The sequence below is a fragment of the Lynx canadensis genome, chromosome D4 (assembly GCF_007474595.2).
Source record: "Lynx canadensis isolate LIC74 chromosome D4, mLynCan4.pri.v2, whole genome shotgun sequence".
In the NCBI taxonomy this organism is placed as follows: Eukaryota; Metazoa; Chordata; class Mammalia; order Carnivora; family Felidae; genus Lynx; species Lynx canadensis.
This window is the reverse complement of record NC_044315.2, coordinates 1050309-1061598: the sequence shown is the minus strand read 5'-3', so window position 1 is coordinate 1061598 and position 11290 is coordinate 1050309. Positions and strand designations below refer to the sequence as shown.

The 11290-nt window shown below is 60.0% G+C and overlaps 1 long non-coding RNA gene across 1 annotated transcript; it reads right to left on the bottom strand.

Moving 5' to 3' along the window:
- Nucleotides 1–473: 473 nt before the first annotated feature.
- Nucleotides 474–2266, bottom strand: LOC116738436. Its single transcript, XR_004344381.1, has 3 exons — nucleotides 2142–2266; nucleotides 1617–1756; nucleotides 474–557 (listed from the first exon to the last, which is right to left on the bottom strand). It is a non-coding gene; the product is annotated as an uncharacterized LOC116738436 (long non-coding RNA).
- Nucleotides 2267–11290: the final 9024 nt, after the last annotated feature.

Below are 11290 nucleotides of genomic sequence, written 5' to 3'. Positions count from 1 at the left end.
CCTCTGAAAACCCCGGTTCCCCAGGCCAGGTGTCCTCCGTGAGCGGCACATGTGAACCCCATCCGTGTCCCTGTGGGCCAGGCCCTCTGAGCTGGGGGGTCGATGCTGTAGGTCTTCACTGAGGAGCCCCGGGTGGTGGGGGCAGATTCAGACCCCTGGGGTCTGGCTGTGCCCTCACGAACGCGGCGGGGCACCTGCCCTCTCCAGGCTCAGCCCCCGGCCCAGCTCCCCGGGTCGTGGTCCGGGCTGGACCCGGAGCTGCAGCCCGCCCCTTCCTCTCCCGCTGACCCCACCCCGCCCAGGCGCCGCGTCCTTGCTTGGCCATTCGCCCAGGGGGCTCTCAGACTACTTCCCAGCAGAGGCGGCACTGGGTGGCTCAGGGCTGCTCCCAAGCAGGCTTGTCTCTTGCGGAGTTGGAGGAAGTGATCTTGGAAGAAAGAACAGCAGATGCAAAAGTCCTGAGGTGGAATATTTTGGAAGCTTGAAGAACAGCCGAAGTCCCTGGCTCATGAAGCCTGAGAAGGTGGCCCAGGTGGACAGGACTGGCTCTGGAGGGCCTGGCAGGTGGCACGAAGAGGTGAGTGTTCTCCTGGAACCACAGAGCAGGGTCCCAGCAGGGCAGCCCATCCCCACCTCTGCTTTCAGAGCCAGTGGAATACGTGAGGGACCCTCCCCTCTCCTGGGTCTGAGTTGCGGTCACCCCATAATATCTGGTCCCCACTTCAGACCTGTGGACCACACATGATGAGTTTCTTCAGTTCCCCTGACCAAGCAAGTATATCCCGTTTGCCACTTGGGAAAGCCAGGTGAGCCCACAGGGCCTGCTGTGATCCCTGCTCCCTCTAGACCACACTAGGCTGGAGCCCCAGAATTCCCTGCCAGAGGCGCCCAGCCCATCTCCAGGGCTTGCACACAGGGCTAACCCTGGTCTCTGCTTGTGAGTGGGAGGGGAGGTGGCACCGGCTGGCCCAGGCCTCCAGGAGTCCCAAATGCCAGATTGAGCCTGGCCACTTAGGGCGGTATGTTCCGGGGTACATGCTGTAACAGGGCGCCACAGGCTGAGTGTCTTAGAACTGCACACCTGTTGTCTCGGGGCCTGAGATCAGGTGCCAGCAGATGTGTCCCCTCCAAAGGCCCTAGGAAGGATCTATTCCAGGCCTCTGTTCAGCTTCCTGTAGTTCCCTGGCTTGTGGCTGTATCATTCCAAACTTCACATGGCCGTCTGTCCCTTTGTACATTTCTGTCGCTGCCCAGATTTACCCTTTTTATAGGGACACTAGTCTTAACTGGATTAGAGGCAGCCCTTCTGACCTCACTTTAACTTGGTTACCTGTAGAGAGGTACTGTCTCCAAAAACGGCATGTTCTGAGGTACTGGGGTTAGGACTCCAGCACTTGAATTTGGGGGGTGGGGGTCTGGGCACAGTTCAGCCCCTGACAGATGGCATCGAGGTCAGGGACACAAACTGTTCTCGCTGGTCTACAGCTGGGTAGTGGGTTCTGGGCGTTCAAGCATGTGGTGCTGGCCCCCTGTACTGTTAGGCAGCTGGGGTGGCCCAAGACCTCTGCCACATCCCACGGGAAACCGTGTCCCTTGTCACAGCTCAGGACACCCACCTGCCACGAAAGCCATCAGAAGCAGCAGGAGGCACTGGGGTCGGTTCTAGAGGTGGGTCCGTGGCTGATATGAGCCATGTGCTGGGCTGCTGCATCCATCCATGTTTTCCGGGGCCTCTTGGAGAGCCCGGCAACGCTGACTGTGTGCAGGGAGGGAAACTGAGGCCCAGGTGGGGAAGGCACTTGGCCCACCTCAGATGACAGACTGCCTGGGCCACCCCCTGCCCCAAAACCTTGTCCCCTCATCCATGGCTGAGACCGTGACTCTGACAGGCCCCCCCACCCCGATGCCACGAGGCTTAGTGTTTTCATCTGGGGGCTAGAGAAGGTTCTGCCACCTTCCTGAGATCACCCTGAGATCACGGAGGCCCTGCGGTGATCAAGGCTGGAACTGGGCCCCTCAGGCCCCACCCCCTTGCCACCTCCCCCTGCCCCCCTCCGCCCTCCCAGCTGCCCAGGGCCCCAGCCTCTCTGCGTCCTGGCCCAGACTGGGAGCAGTGCCTGGGCTATGCCAGGGTCTCTTACCTTCAGGCTTCAGCCCCCCTTCCAGGGAGCCCTCCCTGTTTACCTGCAAACGGCCCCTACAGCGACCTCAAAGCCTGTGCTGAATCTCAGAGAGGACTGTGGCTCCCCCTGTGCAGGTGTAAGGGGCCAGGAAGGAACTTGTGGGCGGCTGTTGGAGAGGCAGCAAGAACCCACACGGACGCCTTGGGCAGCTGATTGAAGCCGTGGCCTCTGCATTTGGGGTCTGGCCCCCACCCTACCACCCGCCCATCTCAGTTTACAACTGGGAGCAGGCAGTACGCTGGAACATTGTGGAATGAATGGACTCGTGGAAAGGAACCAGGGAAGGCAGTGAGGGGAGAGAGGTCTGAGGCCCTGGGTCTCCGTGTTCTGCTCTGTAAAGTGGGCTCCTACCTGTGCTGCCAGACCTGTCAAGGGGATGGGGAGGATCTACCCTGGGGGTCTCCTCTTCCTGAAGGGGTCCCATGGGCACCTTCCTCAGCCCCCAGTTTGACCGATGTGGTGTCCATGGGCCCTGGTGGCCTGGGGGAGGGGGGCTGTTCATAAGCCTGGATGGGGGCAGGTGTGGTTTTTGGTGTGTTTCCCTCAAATCGGATAATAACTGTAGAAATGTAAAATGCTGTTTATTTTCTTTAAATATTCTTTTCTTGGGGGGGCGCCCGGGGGGCTCAGTCAGTTGAGCGTCCGACTTCAGCTCAGGTCATGATCTCGCAGTTTGTGAGTTCGAGCCCCGCGTCGGGCTCTGTGCTGACAGCTCGGAGCCTGGAGCCTGCTTCGGATTCTGTGTCTCCCTCTCTCTCTGCCCCTCCCCCACTCGCACTCTGTCTCTATCAAAAATAAATAAAATGTAAAAAAAGAAATTTTAACAAATATTTTCTTTTTAACATTTATTATTTATTTATTTATTTTGAGAGAGAGCGGGGGACGGGCAGAGTGAGAGAGAGAGAGAAAGAGAGAATCCCAAGCAGGCTCCATGCTGTCAGGGCAGAGGCCGATGAGGGGCTTGAAACCACAAACTGTGAGATTAAGACCTGAGCCAAAATCAAAATTCAGATGCTTAAACGACTGAGCCACCCAGGTGCTCATATATATATATATATATATATATATATATACACACACACACACACACATATATATATACATATATATATATATATTTTTTTAATTTATTTAAGTAAAACCTATACCCAGTGTGGGGCTCAAACTCATGACCCCGAGATCAAGAGTCACATGCTTTTCAGACTGAGCCAGCCAGGCGTCCCTTCTTTAAATATTATTGATTTTTGTTTGTTTGTTTCTAGTTGATAGAAACGTGAGATATTCATCCTAAAAATCTTTTACCGTGGACCAACTCCAGAAAGTTCTATCGAAAGATGGTTAAGAGGGAAGCAGTGTGGCCTCAATGGGCTTTGCCTTTTTTTTTTTTAAATTAAAAGCAATTTTCTTTTTTTTTTTTTTAATTTCTTTTCTTTTCAACGTTTATTTATTTTTGAGACAGAGAGAGACAGAGCTTGAACGGGGGAGGGGCAGAGAGAGAGGGAGACACAGAATCGGAAACAGGCTCCAGGCTCCGAGCCATCAGCCCAGAGCCTGACGCGGGGCTCAAACTCCCGGACAGCGAGATCGTGACCTGGCTGAAGTCGGACGCTTAACCGACTGTGCCACCCAGGCACCCCAAAAGCAATTTTCAAAAAAGTAACCTGAGGTTGTAGCTCCAATGAGCTGAATGTTTGGGCTGAATTTCCCCCAAATGTTTTCTGTCAGGCCATTTGGTGCCCGTGCGCACACTGGCCGTTCAGCTGCCCCGCAAGAAGGCGAGACTCTGCTCCCTGTCAGGCCCCAGCTCTGACTGCTGGGCTGTCGTCCCTGGCCAGCCGCCTCGCAAGCCAGCTTGCCTGGGCCTTCGGGAGGGGGGTGGGGGAGTCACCCCAGGCGACACCCAGCTGCTGCCTACAGGTTTACAGTGACAGTGACGGCGGCGTGGGGGGCTCCTGCGGGGACACAGGCCTCGGGGCCACATGCTTCCCTGGAGGGCGAGAGCAGGTGGTGGGTTCACCGACTAGATCCCAGCAGCCCCTCCTGCAGGACAGCCCTCACAGGAGGGACACAGCCTGCGGGGCTGACCCCGCGGCTCCTCCGCCCCCACCGCTGGGCAACCGTTTCTTGCCTCTTGCGGCTTCTTTGTGCTGGAGTTTCTACAACAAGCATGAAGCCGTTGTCTAGTCAGAAAACAGGAAGCTAGTGAAACCTTTAAGGGTGGGGTCCCCGTAAGTGATTGCACACATTCACAGGACAGTCGGGGCTCCGCTGTGAAAAGACGCGTGATACTCCCTCATTTGCACAAGGGGAGACTGAGGCACGGAGAAGGGGACTGTCCCATCCAAGGCCACTCACCAGAATGAGAGGGTGTGGGGCCTGCGGGGGGCGGGGGCTCGTCCTCGAGCAGGGTTCAGGCGAGCCAAGCTGTAGCAAGTGCACGGGAGGGTCAAGGGCGATCCCGGGGCTTAGTGCTCATGAGCTGGCTAAGCTTCTCTGAAGCCTGCACCTGCCCAGGGAGTCCCCGGTCACCAGAGAAGTGTGAGAGCCTGCCCCTCATGCTCCGCAGGCCCAGTGCCCAGTGGCCCCCGTCAGTCCCCCTTGTCACACTGTGGTTGGCCTTGGACGAGCCCCGCCCCTCTCTGGGCTCCAGTCTGGCTCCCACCTCCCCCAAGCTGTGCCTGTGGACGCTCAGAGCTCTCTCTCTGGTAGGCACCTCAGAGGCCCAGGCTTGGGGCCCGGTTCACGGCCTGGGGAGGCACTGCTGGGGCCCCCTACACAGCCGGGGAGGCTGGCTAAGGCCATCCGAATGGATAGATCAGAGAGCCCCGGACCCTGGCAGGGGCTGAGAGGGCTCTCATTTCACAGATGGGGACACAGCCGGCGGGGGAGGGGTCTCCTCTAGTGACACAGCTCATCCCGGACTTCTGCTCCAAGGCCCAGACGCTGGGGCCTGACTGTCCGGCTCTCCGTGCCTCTGTTTTCCCACCTGTAGAATGGGCGCGCTAGACGTGCAGCGCATGCGGCCCACCGTCACGGCTGGTAGGAGGGGCTCATGCCATCGCTGGAGAAGTGTGCCAGAGGGCGGGGTGGGGAGGGCCAGGCTGCACACCTGCCCCTGCCCCAGCACTCTCTGTGCTGATGACCACGCTTGCCAGGAACCACCTTGAGCACTGTGCTGTCTTCATTTCATGGGTGAGAAACCGAGGCTCAAGACTGTGACTGACGCATTTTGCTAAGCGGCTGCCCCGGGCGGCTACAAGAGACAGAACCCCAGCGTTGGCCCGGGGGCCATGGGGACGAGTTCTGAAAGCCCTTGGGGCTCTGGGTCCCCGGGCAGGGGGGCCACCCTCCCAGCGTCCCAAACACTGCTTCCCAGGGACGCGCTGGACCACGTGCTCGCTTGTCCCTGGGCCACCTGCTGCAGTGAGGCAGAGGCGTGCCACGGGCCTGACCACTGCCGGGGCTCCAGGGCTCCAGGGCTCCAGGGCTCCAGGGACGTGCCGCTGCACGGCAGTGGCAATGCTCACGACGGTCATTTCTGCTCATGCATCTGCATCCAGGCCCGGCTGCAGAGGGCTCACCGGGGGCTGCTGGGGCTTCCACGCGGCATGGTGCTGGCTCCCGGGAGCACGTGTCCCAGGACACGGGGAGTGGGAGTTGCCCCTTTCTGTAAGTGTGGCCTGGAACTCGCTTGTGTTCTGTTCTGTCCATCAAGCGGCCGTGGAGCTCGGGTTCAAGGAGCGAGACAGACCTCACCTCTCAGTGGTACGGTCCTCAGCAAGTTTGAGAGCCACGTGGGGGCCCGGGCACTGGGCCAGCTTGTCCCAAACGCTCCTTGCGTATCCGCCAGGCACACCAGCAGCTGTCCCCAAATCACAGAGTAGGATCAGATTCAGACCCCAAATGTGGGTGCGACCCCGCTGAGTTCCGAGGGACACAGACACGCACCAGCCGACCCAGGGCTCCGGAGGACTGGGCGTTAGCGCTGGAGGGGACGCGGGTCACATCGTCCAGATGTTCATCTGTATTTTCTAGACTGTTCAGAGGAATGTGTACTTTGTCCATCTAGCCACCTGGAGCGAGGCCGGCTGAGGGCATGTGGGCACAGCCCACGACCAGAGATGAGGGCATCTCTTGACTGCATTCCTGACAGTGGCCCCTCTCAGCCTGGGTGGTTCCATGCTCACGGCCATCCGGGTTTTGCTGCTCTCTTTTCTCCCTTGTCCCCTGCACCACCATGCTCCTGAGACCCTTGGAGACCACCTCGTTCCCAGCTCCTCTGTGAGGCTCACAGAGGCCAGGGGAGACACTGAGGCTAACCCAGTCGGTGAGGGCCAAGGCCCTGATGGTGAGCACAGGCTGGATTTCAGTGTGGCTACATGCTCAGCGGGGCCTTTGCACAGTGGACAACACGCTCAACTGAGCACAGCAATCCTTTGTGGGAAGCGTGCTGCTGCAGTCTTCAGAGGCTGGAGACTCCCAGGTCCTACAGGGGGTGGCCATCACCTCCCCTCTGCAAGCCAGCCTCAAAGGGGTGATTAGGCTGCATGGTGCCTGCTCAGCCCTCTTGCCTCTGTGTCCTCTTAGCCGGTCATGGAGTGCCGCCTGGAGCCGCTCTGGCTGCCGTGTCCCTGATCTCCCGGGTCCACAGGGCCTGGGAGCGAAGCCTTCTGTCATCTCATCCAGCCCTGTGGCTCTGCTGGTGTTTCCATCTCAGCCTCAGCACCACCTCCTGCAAGAAGGCCTCCCTACTGCCCTGGCTGGGCTGGGCTGAGGAGGCCACGAGCAGACAGATTCCACCCGGAGTGCAGGGACCACACGTGGTTCATCTCTGCCAGGCACAGGGCAGCCGTCACCAGCAGAGTCCACGGACGAGAGCTGCTTCGGGTGGGTAGTGCTGGTGGCACCTCGGGCAAACTCCCCTTCTGTTCTTTCTCTCCACTCACCAGGTGGAGCTCTGGCCCAGACCATCAGCGACCTTGAGCTCAGACCCTGGCGCTGCTGTGGTGCTTCGGGCAGGTTGTCTGTGGCAGGGGCTGCCTGTGCACCCCCCCTCCGCCCCGTGGCTTCCCAGCCAAGCCCCTCGGGGCCCGAGGCTCCCCAAGGCTCCTCCCGAGGGCCTTTCATTTTCTGTGATCTGAGGCTTTGCCAGGCGTGCTGACCCTGGGGGCGCCCCCCCCCACCAGTGCTTGGAGATGGTAAAGGATGCCCCCGGGGCTGCCTTCACCTGCAGGCCAGCCCGTGCAGAGCCACAGCCACCTCCTTGCCCCCTGGCCCTGTCCACTTGCCCTAGTCACCCCAGGCCGGGTATCAGACGGCCTCCAAAATTACCCGAACCGCCAGTCGGAAGCCCAGCAGCGTGAGCCGCAGAGACTTCAGGGCCTGATGCTTTGTCCTCACAAGCCTGGGCGCCGCACAGGGGTTCACGCCGCCAGACAAGGGGCCCCACAGGCCTCGCCTGGTGATCCCAGCTCTGCCCCTTTGCCAGACTCGGGGGGTAGCAGCCCCGATCTCTCCAGCAGCACCTCGGGTCTCTTCAGACCACAGTCTCTGAACAGGGCATTTCCTGAGTCAACACCCCAGCAGGTTCCCTTCTGCCCAAGGGCCCCTCCCCGATTTGTCCTCAGCTAACATCCAGCTCTACTTTCCACCTGAGGCAAGGGTGGCCTCCCCTCCGTCCTGTCTCAGCTCTCACCGGGGGTGCCCTCATCGCCCGCGTTTCTAGTGGGAGCACGCCCCACACTCCTCCCGTCCGCAACTCCACAGCCACTCAGTTTGGGGTGTTAGTCACACAGCCCGTCCCGTATTGCACGGAACCCGTTTGTTGGAGCTGCCGTGCAAATGGCCACAAAGTTGGCAACGACAGAAATTAAGGGATTAAAACAGCAGAAATTTACTCTCTCTTGGTTCTGGAGGCAGGGAGTCTGGGGTTAGGGTGAGGGCAAGGCCACACTCCCCCTGGGAGCGTGGGGGGCCTTCCGGAATGTCCTCTCCTCTTCTGATAAGCACTTACTGGGTTTGGGGCCCTGCTCTATGCTTAACCAGCAACATCTGCAAAGACCTTATTGCAAATAATGTCACCTTTTTGAGGTTCCGGATGGACGAGAATTTGGAGGTAACGGACACCATTCAACCCGAGACACCTGTGTTGGCTCTCTGCCCTTCTCCATCTCATTCTCCACCCACACAGCTCTTTCTAGGTGGCCTCCTCAATAAACTCCTTGCATTCAATCCACATAACAGGATCTGCTACTGAGAGAAACCTGACACAGCCCCTGCTCTGATCTCCTGGGGACCTCCCCGTGCTGAGCCGTAGCGTACCCCTGTGTGCGGGAGAGGGCGGTGGCCCCTTGGTCCAGGTTTTGGGAGGACACAGAAGAGGCTGCTGTAGGTTCTGGGCCGAGGGCCGCACACACTTCCTGCTCTGGGGATGACCCTGGATGGGCTGCTCAGTTGTCAGTTTTCTGGGGCCCCTTTGGGGGCAGACCTTGTGTTTCGGGGGCATTACTTGCTTGCCTAGGTTTTGATAAGGCACAGGGAGGGGGGGGCCTGTCAGGGAGGGGGACATGTGTCACAGCAGGCAGAGCGGCCTTGGCAGGAAGGGGGACAACTTTGTCCCCCTCAGAGGTACTGCCGGTGTGGATTCTGGCGGGGGACATCTTGGCGGCCGCAGGCCGGTCCCTACAGACGGTGGCTGTGGGGTAAGGCAGGCAGCAGAGAGCAGGAAACCTTAGGGCACACGCTTCATTCTCCCACAGCAGCTTCAGGTGAGGCTGGAGATGGCTCTGTTCCCCAGGCCTGGTTTGGGCCCCCGGAGGCCCTTCCTTCCTGTTCCAGGAGGGCCCTCTGGCCCCCTCACGCCCAAGGCTGGGCCCCCTGGGACCAACCAGGAGTGCTGCACACAAGGCTTCCCACGAGTAGGCTGGGGGGCTGCGCTTTCCTGGGTTCAGCGCCTCCGTCCGCTCTGCGCACCCGTAAGCGGGCACCACACCCATTAGTCCACAGAGCCGGCGGGGCCAGGCCTAGCCTGGCAGTCCTGGGAGCCAGCAGGGCGGAGGCGGCCATTTTTCCAGGATGGAAGGTGCAGAATGTGGGGTGGGCGCCTGGCTCCTCCCCACAACCTGCCCTGACCCCGCTCACCGTTTTGGGCTCTCAGTTCTCTCCCTCATAAAGTGGAGCCCTGGTGGGTGCGAGGGTGTTTGGTCAGGGAGCAGCCGTGCCTCTCCTCACAGCAGGTGTTCAGAACACCAGAACCCCTCAGGGACCACCCGGAGACCTGCCAGGACAGCCTGGAGCCCCCTGGCACCCTTGAGACTCCCCTGGGGACCACTTGGAGCCCCCTAGGGATCATAGCTGCATCATCTGGAGAAAGAGAGAGTGCTGACAGGTGGATACACCTGGACCGAACGCCTCTCGAGCACTGCCCACATGGACATGCACCTGGGGCACACAGACCTCCTTCCTGGGTGTACTAGGTGGCTGGGTGGGAACCAGGATGCAGAGGGGGTAGAGTCCCAGGGGGGAGGGTGTGAAGGACTCAGGTGCTGTGCTGGGAGGCTTCATGACCCTTTTCTCCCCGTGTCAGAGATCGGAGGGGACCACCAGCTGACCCTGCCCACCGGGAGCCCTGTGTGTGTGGGGGGGTGCCTGTAAGGAACAGGCGTGGGGGTCCGTGGCAGCCTCGGTTCCCAGCTGGGCCTCCTGGAAGGATCCGAAGAGGCTCACCTGCAGATGCATGCAAGCAGCTCTGGGGGAGCCGAGCCCGCCCTCTCCCTGGATGCCTGGTGCCAGGACCGTCAGGCCCCAGGAGGTGTGGGAGCCACAGCTAGAGCACCTCAAGGCCTCAGCTGTGGGGTCTGGCATGAGCTGGGGCTTCAGGGGCTGATCCTGCCACCTCAGTGTCCCCCTGGGGGACAGGCATAGCTGCAAGTGGACCCAAATGCCCCTCTGCCAGTGTTCTGGGGCACGCTGGTCCCTCAGGTCTCATCGTGCCAATCTCTGCAATGGGACCAGACGCCCAAGGATAAGCTGGCTGTGTCCCTGAGTCCCGGAGACCATGGGGGAGGCAGCCACTGGGTCTCTCTAAGCCTCAGTTTCCTCCGCAAAACAAAGATCCCAGGCCCAAGGTGTTCAGGGGCCACGCGGAAAGAACAGCATCCCCAAGCCTTCACCAACCTGTTGGTAGATACCAACTGAGCACCTGCCAGGAGGCAGGCACCGTTGTGGGTGTACCGTGCTGCCCCGGGAGCTTCCGTGCTGGATGGAGAGACAGGTTAAAAAGGGCAAGTATCTTGGGGCGCCTGGGTGGCGCAGTCGGTTAAGCGTCCGACTTCAGCCAGGTCACGATCTCGCGGTCCGTGAGTTCGAGCCCCGCGTCGGGCTCTGGGCTGATGGCTCGGAGCCTGGAGCCTGTTTCCGATTCTGTGTCTCCCTCTCTCTCTGCCCCTCCCCCGTTCATGCTCTGTCTCTCTCTGTCCCAAAAATAAATAAAAACGTTGAAAAAATAAAAATAAAAAAAAAATGTCTACAATTAAAAAGGGCAAGTATCCAAGCAAAAAGTAGAGACCGGGCACAGGTACATCCAGCACGGTCTCAAAAGGGCCGACAGGGAGGTGGGAAGGAGGCGGGTACGTTCTAATAAAGGTCCAGGGGCGGAGCCGGGGGCACCTGGGTGTGGGGAACAGGAGAAAATGAGGCTGGACGTGTGGAAGGGCCAGAGGCTGCAGGGTGTCGTCTGACCCCCCAGTCCCAGAAATCCAGTGGTGGCACAGAGGAGGCATGCGAGCAATGCCCGGCACGAACAGGTGGACGACACCCAGCCCAGTCCCTACCTCACTGTGTGACCTCAGGCAAGTGTATTTCCCCCTCTGGGCCTAGTGAGGACACATGTTCCCACGGTGGGGTGGTCAGTGGGCCCTGGCACCCACGATGGGAGCCTGGGCTCCGACTGCTAGCTACCCTTCCTCCTGTGGACACCCGCTCAGGTAGACCCCCTTGCTCCAACCACAGCCCCTAGGCGTGGCATCAGGCTAGGCAGGCAGGGACTGAGACCATGTCCCGTACCGTCTGGCATTCCTCAGGACCCTCCGTGGGTGGGCAGGAGAGTG